At 43.0% G+C, this 17,483-nt stretch overlaps 1 protein-coding gene across 1 annotated transcript in view; it reads left to right on the top strand.

Annotated features, from left to right (window-relative positions):
- kdm6ba (lysine (K)-specific demethylase 6B, a) overlaps nucleotides 1-17,483 on the top strand; it is a 94,443-nt gene that overhangs the window by 19,574 nt on the left and 57,386 nt on the right. Inside the window, exon 4 of the mRNA XM_023400642.2 lies at nucleotides 15,442-15,508. The gene's annotated coding sequence lies outside the window, so the exon portion shown is untranslated. The remainder of the gene's footprint in view (nucleotides 1-15,441; nucleotides 15,509-17,483) is intronic.

The following is a 17,483-nucleotide window of genomic DNA, read 5'->3' as shown; positions in this document are numbered from 1 at the left end:
TCTGGCTCGCTCGCTCGCTCTCTGTCCCTTGGATTTGACCTCTCAGGCCGTGACCTCATCAATGAGGGGCTCATTTGGGGGAAGGGCAGGGTCAGGGGTGTGTGTGTGTGTCTCTCTGTTTGTCTGTGCATGACCCTGATGGGGCCCCTAGCATAGTTCGATTAGGGGTGGGGGGCGGCTGGAGGGACAAGCAGGGAGGGGTCAAATGGGCCCCCCATCTTCCTCCATCTTAGGTTTCTGTCTATTGACTGCTGTGGCTGCCCCAGATCTCATGTCTCCATGTGTGTGTGTCTGTGTGTGTGGGTGTGGGTGTGTGTGTGCGCAATGTCTGTATCTCCTGTCCATTCTCCTCATGGCAATCTCGCAGGTGGACAAGACAATCACTCATTCTCATCTCTCTTTCTCCCTCTATATAAATCTCTGCCTGTGTGTGTGTCTTCTATCACTCCACCCCTCCCTGCCATTCAGTTTCTTCATCCTCCTACTCCTCTCACCCTTTCTGTCTCTGCTCTCTCATCCTTTTATTCCGTCCCACCCTCCCTGCCTTCCTCCCTTCCTCCGGTCAGGTGAGAGGGAGGTGAGGGGGGAGGAGGAGGAGGAGGAGGAGGAGGAGGAGGAGGAGTATTAGCCTCACTGTCTGGAGCCAGTGGTAACCTTATATCTCAACACAGAGACACAGAGAGAGGAAGGGTTGGTAGTAATTTGAGCTTTAGTGATTGTACATTCAACACAGAGGTCATTTTTGTAGACACTGGATATGAGTGAATGCACATTTACACAGACACAGTCTTCGCCCTGTGCCAAAATGAATGCATACATCTACCAAACACACATTAGAAAGACATATTTTCGTTCCCGCTATCAGTGATGTAATCCCGGTGCAATGTCGCCGTGGCGATTGTCCTCTCCCATCCTCCGGAAACAGAGGCTCTGAGGTTTGTGGCTGATTGGCTTGTCCAGGCAGCTGGAAAATGGAGTTTAGTCAGCTCTGTGCCTTCGGGCTGTTACATGCTCTAACACACACACACACACACACACACACACACACACACACACACACACGAATGTACATACAGTACATGTACTCTGCACAGATAGATGAGCTAGAGGAAGGATTAAAGAAATGGAAAAATAGGAAATGGAGAAATTGATTCATTAGGGGTTGAAACAAACAAAGCTAAAAGGTGGAACACATGCGTGTTTCAGTTTTGAAAACATGATCTCAGTTTTGCTATTATGACTGTTGAGGATTATGCACTATTACATATTTTCTAACCAAATAATAAATCTTTTCAGCCTGAAGAGATTGTTTTTCAGTTTTCGGAAGGTCTGAACACAGCTTGTATCTTACAAGCAGTCATACCACTGAAGTGACTTAATTCAAATATGTTCATTACAAACAGGAAAGGGAGAGGGATACAGAGGTACAACAGAGACCCACAGACATTAAAAGGAATAGAAAAAGAGGCAGGAAAGAGAACAGAAAAAAATTGTGTAGCTTTAAGAAATCTAGAAAAGTGAGTGAGAGACTGATATAGGGAGGTTTCACTGGGTTTTAATCAGTCATAGCAAGTGGTGGTGAAACAGTGTTCATTAGTTAGTGGCTCTGGGCTGAATGCTGCCGTTGCTTTCTTGCCTTCAAGTTGCTTGTCACTGTCAGATCTTTTTTGGCCTCTGATGCAGTTGCTGAGTTGATCCCAGTCAGAATATTTCTGGCTTTGATTCAGAGTCTTTTGCCTTTCACGTTTTCATTGATGTACAATGTGAAGTTTAGGAAACTTGGCCCACTTTCTCAAAGTTGGGCCAGATTGTCCCGATGCCTTGACTTGGTTTGATTTGTTGACCCATTGGATACACTGGCCCGACTCTTTGCCACATGAGGCAGACAGAACTAAGTTGATCAGATGTCAATGGCTGAGTCAGAGGCAGCTGTAAAATATCCAATTAGTGAGCACCTATGATCAGCAGTTAGAACAACAACAACAAACACACACCTGATGTGCACACAGCTGACTGCATAAAATCATGAACCATGCTCATAGTGGAAGTGTTTAACAGCTATTTTGCCTCACAAGCACATTTAACCTTCAGTGTTGATCTGTATGATCCTTTTTTTTTTTCTTTTTGCTTTGAGAGTTTGAATGCTGCCTTCTCGGGGTCGTCCTTTAGCCTCTCCAAATGGTCCCACACTTTGGATTTCCTGTGCAACTTACGTAAATACTGTAACAGACTGTAGTCACTGTGTGTTTCGAGAGTCGCCGTAAGGAGTCCAGCTTGTGACACGCGTTAGGAAAATAAAGAAGTTGTTGCTGTTCATCGGAATATGTCTCTATGTGCTGTTTATTATTTTATTACTAAATACGTCCAGTTAGGTGAAACCAAGAAGCTCAGTTACATTTCTGTCTAATAAGGGACCAACCGTGTAAGCGATGTCTGTCTGTGACTGAATGTTGGCAGTTGGAGTTTTTTTTTCCCGGTGACCAACCAACCAATCAGCACTTGGCTAATTAAGACACTTCTCGATAATAAAAATAATTGCTTGTAGCAGCCGTTGGACGGTGTGGTGAGTTTTGCCTCTAGTGGCAACATGAAGCAACATGTTGACGATGTTTCCGTGTTTCGTTTAAAATGTTTGTCACTTTAGCCTTGTGCTTGTGTGCAGGTGATGAAATACCTATTTTACACTATTCTACAGACAGGGGGTGATGGTAACATGCCAAGACAAGTAGTGATACAAGAACAAAAGCTGGGACATGAAACACTGAATGTAAACATAACTGTTTGTTTACAAGACAATCCCACAGGGTGCCTTTTCTGAACATAACTAACTTAGTGTCCAGTAATCACCCATAATTCACAGAGCCAATAGCAGAAGCAAGATTTATTCTAGCCCCACTATCTGCTCTTGTGTCTGTACAGTCGGCCCCAGGCCACTCCAATTCTGGTTAGACCCCAGACAGACCCACAGAGCACTGCCAGGGTGAACGAGTCCTCACCAGGCTGAGGGGACCAGATGTGTCAAGTGGTTGAGCTTGGGGGACAATGTGCCCCCTGGGGCCTGTTGAAGTGCCTTGGGGGAGCCTGGACTGGATCTCTCCGCCCCCTCCCTCAACCCCCTGTCCCTCTCAAGCCGGGGCTTTTCCTGGGCAGCGTGGCACAGTGTGTGGCCTGGCCCCAAGCCAGAGCAGCCAGCCTGCCTGCCTCTGCCAGCCTCCCTCCCCTGAAACCAAAGACAAAGCTGGGTCATGGCCAGACACTCCACGCTCTCTGTTTATCTCTCCATCATTCCCCTCCTTCTCTCTGTAGACTCTGTCTCTTTCTCTTCTCAGTCATTAGAGGTCATTCTGTCCCTTTTTTCTTTATTAAACGATTCCTTTTCCTGTCCTTTTATACACTTCTCTTCCCACTACTCTTCATTTCTTTTTCTTTCTTTTCCTTTTGTTCCTCTATAAATTCATGTTATGTCTTTTGTTTCTTCTTGTTGTTTATCTTACCATCTCACTCTGCACTGCTCCTAATCTCTTGTCAGTGTTCAGCGTTTCGATTTCACACCCTCACACACACAGGCATTGTTCCTTACATCTGCACATATATTCAGAGTCATAGGCAAACTTTAAACCCTTACACACACACACACACACACACACACACACACACACACACACACACACACACCCAAATCACACACAGGTGTACATGTATCAGCTGTCCACCTGTACATTCACATGCATGCACATACACACACTCTCTCTCTCTCTCTCTCTCTCTCTGTGTGTCTCTGTCTCTCTCAAATACTCTCCCACACAACTTCCAACTCACTTAACATTCATACACTCAGTCTTTCTCAAGCCCCTACACACAGATGTACAATCGCAGTTTTCCCATATAAACATACATATAGCCCAACTCAACACATCCCCTTCCCACACCCACACATATAAGCCCCCCTCTCTCTGCAGTGTGTGTGTTACAGTGTGTCTGTCATCCTGTCGCTGTGTGTGGGCTCCACATCAAACCAGCTGCCTAACCAATCAAGGCTAGCGCTAGCCACCAGGCTCAGACCGGCTAGCATGCATCACTCACTGAGTGTGTGTGCTCCATCCTCCACAGCCACCCACGGAGCTGCCACTCTGGCTGACTTTATGAGGATATGAGTGGATTTTTCTCAACCTCTTTTTCTTTGTCACTCTCCCTTTACACCCTCACCCTCATTTCAACTTGGATTTATTTGATTTATTTATCTTTCTTATTTGACCATTTGACTTTCTCTCTCTCCCTCTTTCTTCAGTACTCAGCTCTTTCATCTTCCCTTTTACTCTTTTTCATTATTTTCTCTCTCCCACAACTTTCTAATTACCAATCTGTCTGTCACCATGCCTGTCTTGTAATGACTCCTAAACCACAAGCTTCACACCTCACATTAAAGAACAGTACACACACACAAACCAGAGTGCTTGTATACGCGCACATATACCCACAGTTAACTGACACAGTAAACTAGCTTAACTCCTCTTTTTGCTTTTGAGTAATCTTAAGAATTTGATTTTTCACATGTTTAATGCTTCCTCAGTCTCAGTCTCTGCTCTGGTTAATAAGATTTATAACTCTTGCTGTTTTACAGTAGAATTGTGCTTTTTACTTTAAACCTTTAACACTCACCTGCCTGATGATAACATATATTTGAGGTTTCCGTTGTATAATCTGCTGTACATTCTGAAAATGACCAAAAAGGACCAGTCCGATGTATCAATATACATATGTTCGTATTCACAGAACTTTTCCTATACTAGCGTCCCATGCACAAAATAGCGGGTGAATAAAAACGGCCTGCAAATGGGTCGGTATGGTTCAATCAAAGTGTGCACTTTTGCCATGGCTAAATTTGAAGCTTACGGCAATCATACATCTTTCTGAAACCAGCAATCCAACTCGCATATCCGCTTCATGCAGCAGTTGGTCAGGTGTAGAGACGTAGAAGTAAGCAAGGTTTGACCTCCTCTCTCAAGCTCTGTTTTTTCATTTTTCATAACTACTTCTATCACTGTGTGGATGTACAGCTGCACCATGAATGCCTCTGAGGGGGAAACTGTACAACTACGTGAGCTCTTATCTCCATCTAAACATTATTTTGTCTCACCACTCTGTGACAGCCAGCTTTTTACCTTGCCTTTGAGTGTGGCCGTGCGAAGGAGCTATAAACACTTTTACCGTCAGATATGGTCGAACATCATACTGTACAAACCATTTTTTGTAGCATACCCTGGCCTTTGATGTTACTCCGCTGGTTCTACTCTAGATTTGATTTGTATGGAGCCTCTGGGTTACTTTGATGAGTGGATATAGAAATAGAAATCCAATTTTAAAGTGAAAACAGAAATTGAGATTCATCAGATCAGTCTATGTTTTCCAGTCTTTAACTGGCCAGTTTTAATCAACCTGTGTCCTCTGCAGCCTCAGATTTTTGTTGTTGGATGACAGGAGAGGAACCCAGCGTGGTGTTTAGCTGTTGTAGCTTATGCTTTTCTGCTTTATACAGTTAAGAGTGGTTATCTGAGTTACCATAGCTTTCCCCTTTCTGATGTTTGATGTGAACATTGACTGAAGCTCGGGCCCTCTATCTGCATGGTCTTGTGTATTACACTGCTGCCACATGATCGCATGAATAAGCAGGTGTACAGGTGTGCCATATAGTGCTCGTTGAGTGTAGAGATCATATTGTTTTGCACACAAACACCAACCAAACTAAAATCAGTCGAACTTGGACACTGAACAGTTTCTGTCACAATACGCCTGCTAATCAGTACTTCACACATTAACACACAGACCAACAGCTTCACGGTGTACTTGTGTAAAATTGCATTATAGTTAAAATGAATTACATTACATGTGTGTGTATTACAGGCTTCAGTTGGATTCCATGGAGGCAAATTTAGCGTGTCATATTAGATTATTCTGACATTTTCTGTCTTACAGATGCCACAGTCTTATTTGGGATCATTTTCTGTCCCTTCAGGTCAGTTTTTCTTGACAAAGCAGACTGAGACCGTGCTGGATCAGGATCAGTTTTTTAAGTTGCTTTACGGACAAAAGAGAGATTGACTAAAGGGAAGATAACAGCTCTCTCTCTCTCTCTCTTTCTTTGTTTTCTGTCTTTGTCTCAAGGGTATGCTGACCTGTTGTGGACTGATAGTTGGTGTGTGTGTGTGTGTGTGTGTGTGTGTGTGTGTGTGTGTGTGTGTGTGTGTGTGTACACACAGGGAAAGTAATCTTTTTAATTCTATGCAGTGTTTGAAGTTTTCCTTGGTTGGCTCCAAACTTTAACATCAAACGCTCAGGTCAGCCACCCTCCCTTCATCTCTGCGTCGTCCTTCTCCCATCATCCCCCCTCCTCTTTTTCTCTCTCTGTGATCTGGTGAGACTAGCACAGGGGTGTCCTGCAGATAAAGTGGGGGCAAGTAAGATTAGACAGACTGACGCCCATACACACACATCACACACACACACATCACAGAGAAAAAGAGAGAGCACTGGCAAGTAACAGTGTTTGTGCAATGAGTTTAGACAATGACTTTATGGAGTTGTATGCATCCAAAACAATGTGTGTGTGAACAGCTGGTACAGTCAGTTGTTTCATCATCACTCTGTAACCATGTTTGACACACAGGGCTATTTTTACCCCACAGTCAGACCCACAACCCACTAGGTGACTCACAAGTCACTATGAGCCAAGCACACTCATATGCACACACACACACACACAAACTGAGGATTTCAACTGAGATGCACGTGGTGGTGAAAAAGTCTCACACACTTGTCCACTGCCCAAAGAACAAAAGTATATGTTTGCCTCTGTTGCTACGGTGTCTGTTTGTCTGTGTGTGTGTGTGTGTGTGTGTGTGTGTGTGTGTGTGTGTGTGTGTGTGTGTGTGTGTGTGTGTGTGTGTGTGTGTGTGTGTGACGTGCCTCTCAGGCAGACACTGAACAGCTGCATGTGGTTTGTGTTTGAGTATCTGACAGTGGCTGGCCCCCTCTCTCTCTCTCCTGTCTGGACTCATGGGTGAGCCCTCCTCTTCATTCGCCAGCTATCAAAGCAATGACCAAATGGCACACACACACACACACACACACACACACACACACACTATTTCTTTTGTGTCTTGCTCTAAGAGGAGCCAGATGCGAAGTAACACAAGCACATGCTTATGTTCCCCAAACTGTTGTGTGTGTGTGTTTGTGTATGTGTGTGTCTCTTTGCATTTTATATGTGTGTGTGTGTGTGTGTGTGTGTGTGTGTGTGTGTGTGTTTTCCCTCGTGTTGCAGGTTTCCTTTGTTCCTCTGTGTTTTTGTAACTGTACACACATTTCTGTACTTGTGGGCATGCAGTATGTCAGCATACTATACATTATCATGAGTAAAGTTTTATGTGTGTGTGTGTTAGCTGTGAGCTGTGTCTCCTGGTTACGGGGCTCGTTTTGTCTAAACCTCCTGTCTTTTCTCTCTTGGCGTGCTGACTCAGCTGATCTGGCGCATTTAACAGGGTGTGTGTTGCAGATCCGGCAGCGTTTAATAGGGTCTGTGTGCTTTCTGGGCTCCAATTCATGGCCCAGTCAGCCAACAAGTCTCTAAACTCTGTGTGTGTGTGTGTGTGTGTGTGTGTGTGTGTGTGTGTGTGTGTGTGTGTGTGTGTGTGTGTGTGCGTGCATGTAATACATATATGTATTACAGTATACATATATGTGTTGATAGAGGTATGCTAAAAACAAAAGTATCTACTGTATATATGATCATTCCATAGGTGGACTGAAGGGGTGTGTGTGTGCATGCGTGTGTTTGTGCATGCACTTGTGCAATAATGTATTGACCTTGTCTTTCACTGCTAGTTCCCAGAAGGTTGATGAATAAATAAAGGCGTGACGCCTCCCCAGCGAGCCTGTGTCTGCTGCTAGCAAGACAAAATGACACCACAGGCACACACACACACACACACAGCTATCTCTGCCTCTCTGTTTGCAGGGCTGTATTTGTACAGTGGAATAATGTTGGTTGTCTGTGATACTCTGACCCAGAATTCTACCTTTTCTGTGCCTCTGCATTGATGTGGATTTCTGTGTGTGTGTGTGTGTGTGTATGTATGTGTGTGTAAACTAGGCAACTGCCCAAGTCCCCGCCCTTTCCTGGTGGCCCCCATGTGTGGAGCTTGTTGTGTGTTTCATAGTTCACACTGTGCAGGCAATACTCTGTACCCCCATTTCTCCAGTTTTGATTGCGATTTTATCAGTTCAAGTCCAGTGAATAACCTTAAATGGTACAAAAGTAGGTACTAAACTACCCAAGGTTTAAAAAAAAAAAAAAAAAAAAAAAGGCCTTTTTTTAAGGGATTAAGAAAATTGGTTAGCCTACAGCTTTTCTACAGCAATGGAGCAAATGAAGCCTTGAAAGTTAATGCAAACAGTTCCTACAGGTTGACGACTCACAAACCCTCTGATGCATTCTTAGCACAATACTTTACTGCAGGAGTTAGAACTGTATGTTTTTATCAGAATGGTGGGAAAAAGGCAAGTAAGATAATGAGCCAAAACATTAGAATAAAAGATTCAGACAGAGGCTTCACATGATAGAAGAGCTGACCAGTCTCCAGACTTAAACCCCATGGATCTGGTTTGGGATGAAGCGGACAGCTCTGACAGCTGAGAGCAAAGCAAACTACGAGTGTAACACATTCGTGGGAACTTCTGCAACAGTGTTGGGACAAAATTCTGAGCAATATTTGGTTTCCATTTTAGAAAGAACGCCACAGGTGTGTTCAGCTGCTGGAGGAGTCAAAACTTTTATTTAGTTAATTAGCTTTAATTTTGGAGGCACTGAGACATTGAATTTTGTAAATTTAAATAAGATCTAGAGGAATGGAGGTGTTAGGTGTTCTAAAACTTTTGACACGGGACCAACTCGATAAAGTGACGAAAACGCCCCAAATTTCAGGTGATGATGTCTGACTTATAGTATGGTCAGGGCCCCTGACACTAAATCTTGCCCTGGGCCCCTAAAAGCCTGTGGCCAGTCCAGTGTGTATGTATGTTGTTCTGTGGGTGTGTCTGTGTTCAGAGAAGCTTTTTGAACAGCTCAGCAAAAAGCCACTTGGATCAAAGCTTCAGCATCCATAAAAATGACTTAAATGCAAAGAGAAGCCGTGTAGAGCAAATGGAAAACAAACACACACACACACACACACACTCTCTCTTTCCCTCACACCCACTCTGTGTTCATCCACAGTGAGGTGTGGGCACTTCATCTTCTGAGTGGTCAGAAAATGAAGTGCCAGACCACTGCTGAGGTCATGAGGGTTAGAGCTCTGTGGGGTCAAAGGTCAGGCCCAAAAGTCAGGCCTCTGCACGTGCCCAAAGCAGGTTTCCTAGCAACCAGGCAAAGGGAGGAGAAGTTTACAAATGTGCACTGGCAGAAGTACACGTAAGCAGTCAGAGTCAAACATCCATATTTTCTCACACACAGTTTAGAAGTTAGAACCACTATGCAACACATGCTCCAGCATATTGAACACAGTTGTGGGATTTTCCTTCTCAGGCTGATTTAGTGCATTTGCGTCATTTGGTCGTCTCCACCCACTGAATTTCATTGCATTCCATGCTCTAATTAGTACAACAAAAAGCCTCATTCGCAGAACATCACCCACTGTATATTCATCCACTCACATGACATGCCATGATGCACTGACAAAACTAACTGAAAGGCACATTTGGGTGAAGCTTCCTCTGAATTTTTCCCTACAAAGACATCTTTATTGAGCTTTTTTGTTTCTTTTTAGAACCTAATTTGGCATTACATTTCCTCATTTGGGAAACTTTACACCATTCAGTCTGCAGTGTTGCTCCTTTTCAAATAGACTCAGTGCCTGTACCGAAACATTAAGAAGCTTCTTTACTTCCATCATGATTTACTTAATTTTGGGCATCTGTGTCCCTGTCATTTGTGATGGAAAGTCAGGCCATTGACTTGGTTATGTTTTGCTTTCTTGCCTTTGTGTCTCGCCATTTTTGTCTGCATTATTCCACTGTTACAGACCTGGGCCAGTCTGTAAGGACAGCAACATGGCTCTCATTAAAAGTACTATAACTCATAATAATGGCTGTCATGAACTCAAGTGAGCTGTGGCCTTATTAGGAATCATAAATCACAAGGTGGTAAGTTACTCCTGTCGCTCGACAAGACATTACCCTTTTTAACGGTATGCTTTATCCAGTTTTGACATTTATTTACAATTTTCTTGTGTTTTTCTCAATGACTCTCCTCCGAGGTGTCTTATAATTGTTTTCGACAGTTATAAGAAGTGTTAAAGTTGTTTGTATTTTTCAGCTGTACCTGAATTTCCATACACCTTTGCTCTAAGTGTGCATTTTCTTTGGCACATCATTTTTCTTTGGGGAACTTACACATGGTATTCATAAACGTTCGTTTCTTTTTTCTCATTTAAAGAGAAAGTTACTACATGTAGAATATAGCATGTAGACAACTTTGATGTGGGCTTACAGGTTTAAGGTCACTGTGATTTAAGTAACCAATAAATTCTTTCATGCCCTGTCTATGTCCCTCTCAGACACACTGCACATATAATGACGTGTCCCTTTTGAGGTCAGGTTGCACACATCAAAGCCCAGCAGCCAAGTCAGTAGCCACTTTCAGACATGCACTTTTCTCCAAAGATGTGCTGGCAATTTTACGTGCCCATGTCACGTTTGAGTCCCCGACAATGTAACTACATGGGACCTGGTAGCACTTCTGTAACACTACTGCAGAGCTCAGGTTGGAATTGATTGTGATTACAAGAAGGGTACTGCACAAATAAGGTTATATATGTAAATACACATTAAAGAGAGATATTACATGCACATCCTGTTTCACCAAGACACTTGAATGACTTAATTATAATTTCTTATGCAAAATGAAAAGGCTCAAGTGTTTATATTGCTTGGTAGCATTGGACAGACTCAGGTTTTAATATCTCACTTTCTGTACAGACCACTGTTTCCATTTTTAAAATCACACAATAAGTATTTCTTCTTTTTTTTTTTTTGTCTTATTGGGATTTGAATTATTACCTCTTGTAGCTAGACCTGTCTAGCTCTCTCCTTCCTTCCATGCACATACACACAGACCCACTTTGTCAGCAGTATATTGTCTCTTCCATCAATTTGTCATTGATTAGTTAAACAGTAGAATGTGGAAATAGTCATACTCCCTCAATCCTGTTTGCCAAGCTGCCTCCACACCCAGACAAACAGACCTGTACAGTATACAGAGTGAAGCGGTAAACATGGAAAGTGTGAGAGCTACACTTTTATATATTATACACTACTTTGGTGATGTTTTGTCTAATAGATATTTTGATTGAATAGTTGAATAGGAAAAGGTGTAGAGATGTCTGAAAATAAAATAAATCCAAGCTGGTAAGACACGATGACAGGACAAAAGATTGGAGAAAGACAGAGAGAAGAAAGGCGACAGAGAGATGGAGCATATGGATGGAGGAGGGAGCGAGGTGGAAGAGAGACAACTAATTAAAGAAAGTAGAGTTTTAGTTGGGTGTTGATTCCATGAGGAGTAATGGTCCCAGGTGTGTGAGATGAGGGGAAGCAGAGGATATGAGGGAAGGGGAAGGAAACTAGGTCTTCACACGCCATATGTTCTCCATCTCTCCCCCTTTCTTCTCACTCTCTTTCATTCGCTTTCATTTCAGGCACTGGCTTACTGAGACAAGCCTATCTTGAATTGCTTTTCTTCTTCCTCTCCGTTTTGTATTTCTCCCAGAGTCTTTCTCAGCTATTGCGGTGTATTGCAGGTTAAGTAAGGTGACAGTGGGATTGAGTGGGTGGTGGTTTGGAGACAGAGTGATTGTGTGGCTGTTTGCATATGCTTTTATGTGCATTTCAGAAAGCCTCAATCGCGACCATGAGTTGTTTTCACAATCTAAGGTGTGTTTATTGGGGATTTCTGTCGGCTGTCCCATCTGTAGATTGGATTTCAGTATTTGTCTTGTGTATTCTGTTTTCTGTTGAACTTGTCCTGTGTTTACATTGTTTTTTTTGTTGATTATGGATTTCTTTGTGTTCATTGGGTGAGACTGCAGCTTTGCTGAATTACAGCAGGTTTGGTTGATAAAAAAATGATTGCCTCTTTGCATGGTTGTACCTTATCAATCAGTAAAGGTCCACATATCCCTGCTAGTGTTTCATTCCTTGACCACAGCACAGGAACAGACCATGAGTTTAAAATGACATGTCATCTAAAAATAGCTGCTAAACTCACTCACCCTTCCCTCAACGCAGCCCCACTCAGGCCGGATAACCCCCACCCCCTCCCATGTCACCAATCTCTCCACCCAGTCATGAAATGCAAGCTTCTCCCACTGTACATTCCACTCAGAGGAATGAGCCAACTCCCCTGTAAATTAGAGAGTGGGGGGCTCCTCATTGTTTTCTTCCTAACAAAGGCAGTTAGCAAACAAGAGTAGAGCGGCTTCTAAATGGTGGTTAGCTGGGTTTACTGGCTGAGAGGCTGGAGGGAAGCTGCTGCTGTGGCTGCTGCTGCTGTGTCACCAGGTTGGAGTGCCTCAAGGCTCCGTCCCGGGGCCTCTCTTTGGTCTCTCATTTTCTTTTACCTCTCTCTCTCTCTTGTGATGGTATGCATGTGCGTCTGTTTTGTGTGCCCATGTGTGGGCCCTCAGGCTGTTGTCAGGCAGATCACGGGAGCTGCTGTGAGTTAGCCTGGCTGTCTGTGTCTACCTGTGTACCTCTATTACCTAAAAAGGTTGAAAGAAGGGAGACAGGGGATGGGAGGAGGAGGTTACAACAGAGAGATGGAGTGAAAGCGTTCCTCAATGTGCACAAAACATGTCCGCAGGGGGAACTGCAAGCCCAGCAAGATTCACAGACTCCCAGCATCTTAAAACAAGACTCCCCTCCTCTCCCCCTCCCCCTCCTTGTTCTCCTCCTTCCCCTCCTCCCCTCTCCTTGGCCCTGGAGTGGTTTAAGCAAAGGGATAATCTGTGGAGGAATTCCAAAAGGCTGGAATCCAGGGATTATCTCAAGAGGAAAATAGTAGATGATGGAATATTTAAGGGTTTACCTGAAATGATTGCTCGGGTTTTTGCGCTTGGAGGTTTTAATTTGTGACAGAAATGACTGATTTCAGTTCAATAAGGTGATAAAATTGACAAAACAACAGCCTAAGTAGTATTCTCGTGTGTGTGTGTGTGTGTGTGTGTGTGTGTGTGTGTGTGTGTGTGTGTGTGTGTGTGTGTGTGTGTGAGTGATAGTATTTAGTGGGGACCTACACTCTCTCTTGTCTGCAGCAGTGAATTTCACAGAGAGGAAGTTTCAGAATATTCAGGGGTTTTCTCAACATTTGTTCAAATAAAATGAAAAGTTGAAGCAGACACAGTTAATAAAGTGCAGCCTGGTGCCAGTATGGATCACTGGCTCAACAACTGGCTCAACAATGGCTTGTTTTCACTACTTCAATTGCATTGTTGGAAAGTGTTGTCTGCCAATCAGACCCAATCATAAGTTTTATGAAATGAGTCTCAAGCTTTCACTCTCACCCAGTTGGAAGTGAAGTAACAGTAGCCTGTAGCAGTGTGCCGCCACTAAGAGTGAAGTTACATTAACTGTTCATCAGTATCAGTACAAGTAGTCTGATTTTCAGTTTAACCAATCAGAAGTGTTTAGAAGTTTGTTGCTAACTTGTCGGCCAGTTCAATGCTACAAGTAACTATTTTCATTATCAATTAAGCTATGCCTCAATTCATTAATTAATTATTTAGTGTGTAGAATTTCAGAAAATTTTAGAAGACGTTTTCCCAGAGATCACAGTGATTTTTTTCAAATTGCTTGTATAAATCAACAGTCCAAAACCAAAAGACATTCAGTTCATGATATAATGAAACACATAAAAAGCAGAAAATACTGACATTTCAGATCTAATTTAATATCAGTTATCATTTATGCACTGACCCAGATGAGACAAGATTGGCTGCCATAGTCAAGCATGATAAATAAATCAAACTGAGACTGAAGATAACCCACTACATATTAAAACTCAGTCAGTTTATACTTTCCTCGGCATTTAATTATCAGCTTTTAGTATGTTGTATCTGCCTGCTACTGCAGCATTCCCATAATCCCTCTGGACTTTTTTTGACCCTCTTTCTGTGGCACAAACCTGGTGGTATGTGGGTATAATAAATATAGGTTGGCAGCAGGATGGTGCTTAAAATGTAGTTACACTATCTGTGTATGGCTGTGTTATTGTAAACAAGCTGCATCTTGGAGGCTTAGCTCCTCCTGTCCTACTTAAGTGGTCGATAAACAGGCTTTAGCTTTAATTATGGCGATGTCTGATATTGCGCCTTCTTACATCATGCTGGTATCTTGTTTATGTATTTTGTCTGGCCGTGTGTTATTTGTGCGTGTCTGTCAATATTTCTCTAAGTGTGTGTGTGTGTGTGTGTTTGTGTGTGTGTTATCTGTGTCTGAGGATATAATGACAGTGGGTGAGCGTCTTGTCTGGCAGCTGTAATCACTACCACTTTGTGAGGTTGGTCAGTACATTGGGTTCTGTTTGCCTTCGTATCTGTGTGTGTCTGTTAGTGTGTGTGTGTTAAATTACATCAGATCTTGTGTTTTTTAAAATGCCTCTGCATATGTTCTGCTACACTGTCTCCTTGTCTTTGTTGTTGATTAATATTCAGACTGTGTCTTACTTTGCTTCTGAATCTGTGCATAAGCCATATGTGTTTACAGGCTAAATATTTATACCGCTATATATACACCCTAAATACTTCACTCATTAGAAAAACAAAAGCGTCTTTTATTTCTTTCAAATGATCCTAGTACATAAATATGTCTTGTATTGGGGTTGGCGCTTATGATGCCTGAACAATGTTTCTTTGATGTTTGAGGTGTTGGGCAGAAAAATGAATTCAAGGATACATTGCAGTTGTCTCGAATTTCTGAGCATAATGTGTGTAATTAACAGTTTTATACATTTGTGAGTCAGCTGAGTTGTGACCTCGACATTCTGTCTGAGGCAGGTTTTGTGCTTCTGCCTACAAAGCAAAGTCCGTAAAGAAATATTTTTGTGACTTTGGTGTTGAAAACTAGACTGGCCTCCACATCCCCATCCAGGAACACCGACTGCGAACCAGACCTTATCACCTAACATCAATGCCAAACCTCGGCGACACTCTTGTGGCTGTTTGGGAGCAAATCTCTGCAGCAAGGTTCCAAAAGCTGGTGGAAAAAACCTGAAACTGCAGGAGTGGATGGCAGCAGAGTCGTGACCATGCTTTAGAAATGAAATGAAATGCAGCTGAATGTTGTGTGTCTGTGTGTGTCATTTCTTATTTCTGTGGTATGCTTGCTTTTCAGGTACAGGCGATATCTGGCCCACCCAGTTACAGTCAGTACACACCCTGAGTGTGCACAGCAGTGGCAGGTAAGAAGAACAAGTGTATCTGTGTGTGTGTGTTTGTGTGTGTGTGTGTGTGTGTGTGTGTGTGTGTGTGTGTGTCTACCCTAATAGATTATCGATGCATTGCTGGGTTGGTTGGCTACAGCAGACAGTGGAAATGGGCCTGGACTCCCCTGAGGAAACAAGATATCTAACACACACACAAACACACACAGCTAATACACACATGCAGTAGCTACAAACACAGACACAATGTGACTTGGTAGGAAAAAAAGCTCTCATGCGCAGGACTTAAAGCACATTTTACACACTTACACACTTACGTACAATTAGACACACCACACACCTGCTGGGTCTTTAGAGGAAGCTGAACTCCATTCTGCCTGAATCTGAAGATGAAAGGAGAAGTGGAGAGGAGAGACAGGCAGGAGGGAGAGGAGGGGGAGGAGGAGGGATTTGAGGAGAGGAGGATAAGGAAGCAGAGGAGGAGAGAGAGGGAGACAGGCAGGGAGGTAGAGGACAAAGAAAGAGAGCAGATAAAGAGGAAGAGGAGGAGCAGGTATGAAGAGTGATAGCCAGCTCTGCATGCTCCCACCTCTCCTCCCTTCTTCACACTCTCTCTCCTTTGTGAACAGATGGGTGGATGTTTCAGAATGTAATGAAAGCAAAAACAGAGAAGAGGGACAAACAGACACATATGTACAGTACATACACAATGGCAGTCACACACGGCTGCACACACACTTTCACTCCACCAGACAGATGCGATACTTTGCATCCCTTGTTGCTCTCTGTCTCCTCACTATCTGCCACTCTCATATTTACATATGACATGGTCGCTCTGTGTTTGTGTGTGTGTGTGTGTGTGTTGTGTGTATCAGCCATGAACTAGTCAGGGCAGACAGGTTCTTCAGTCTTGTACCCACCGACAGTGCAACAAATCTGAATTGAGACCAGTGATGTTCCTGGACAGAGAGACAGACACAGAGAGGGAGGGCAGGAGGGAGGAAGGGAGAGGCTCCAGGCAGATGATGAATCAGATGAACGGAGGGAAGAAAGAGATAAGGCGAGATAAAGGAAAAGGAGGCTGAGAGGGAGGGAAAAAAGAAGGCATCAAACTTGTGAGCCCTGTGGGTCTTTGCTTGCAGAAGGAGTTGGGCAAATGGAGGCATGGTGGAGAATTAAAATGTCTCAGTGCCAGTGAGTTCACCAGCGATCTGAGCTGAAACCATCGCACATCACGACATACAATCTGCCTGTGCTCGGAACTGATGGAATTTGTGTCATGTGTTGTTACATTTTTAAAGCTGCTCCAGGGACTTTTCTGTTGTTGGCAACTTCAAATGACACAGAAAATGTAACAGTGTGACATTTAAGAACTTCACCGCGTTGACATATTGTAGGCGTCATCAAACCAGACAACCATGATTGTTTAACAGATAACGCAGGCATCAGATGGATTGTTGGACGAAAATAACACTGGCAAGGACAGGAAGTTGCCAAATAAATAGCTCACTACTTAATCTGATAATGAAATTAAACAGTGAATATAAATCACAGAATTTAGAATTGTAGATCCTTCAGGTGAAAGATAAAAGTAGTGGATCAGTTATTAAGATGTTATTTACAGTGGGATGTTTTTTTAAGGCCCATAACTTTTATAAAGTAACTCTTATGAAGTTAACTTTTATGATGATGAGTCCACAGATTCAGATTGGAACGTCTTGACTTGTTTTACCATTTCAGTCATTTTAACGTCTTCTTTCATTTCATCCTGATATTACATCCTGATCATTTTTCAGAATTTCTTGTGGATGAAAGAAAACAGCATGGAAGTGCTGCATAAGGATTCAGATTGATGCGATGGCTGAATTTTGCATAAAACCCTTTCAATAGCACTTGCAACATGGCTAACTCTTACCTTAAAACCCTTTACAAAACAATTTAGTATTTTGAAGACTTGTCAAACGTGAATATCCATCATTAAGTCTTTCAACAA

Source organism: Seriola lalandi, unplaced genomic scaffold, assembly GCF_002814215.2.
Source record: "Seriola lalandi dorsalis isolate HSWRI2012SDOR001 ecotype SW California unplaced genomic scaffold, Sedor1 jcf7180002052764, whole genome shotgun sequence".
Lineage (NCBI taxonomy): Eukaryota > Metazoa > Chordata > Actinopteri > Carangiformes > Carangidae > Seriola > Seriola lalandi.
Note: the sequence above shows the minus strand (reverse complement) of the source record. Positions and strands in the feature narration are given on the sequence as shown.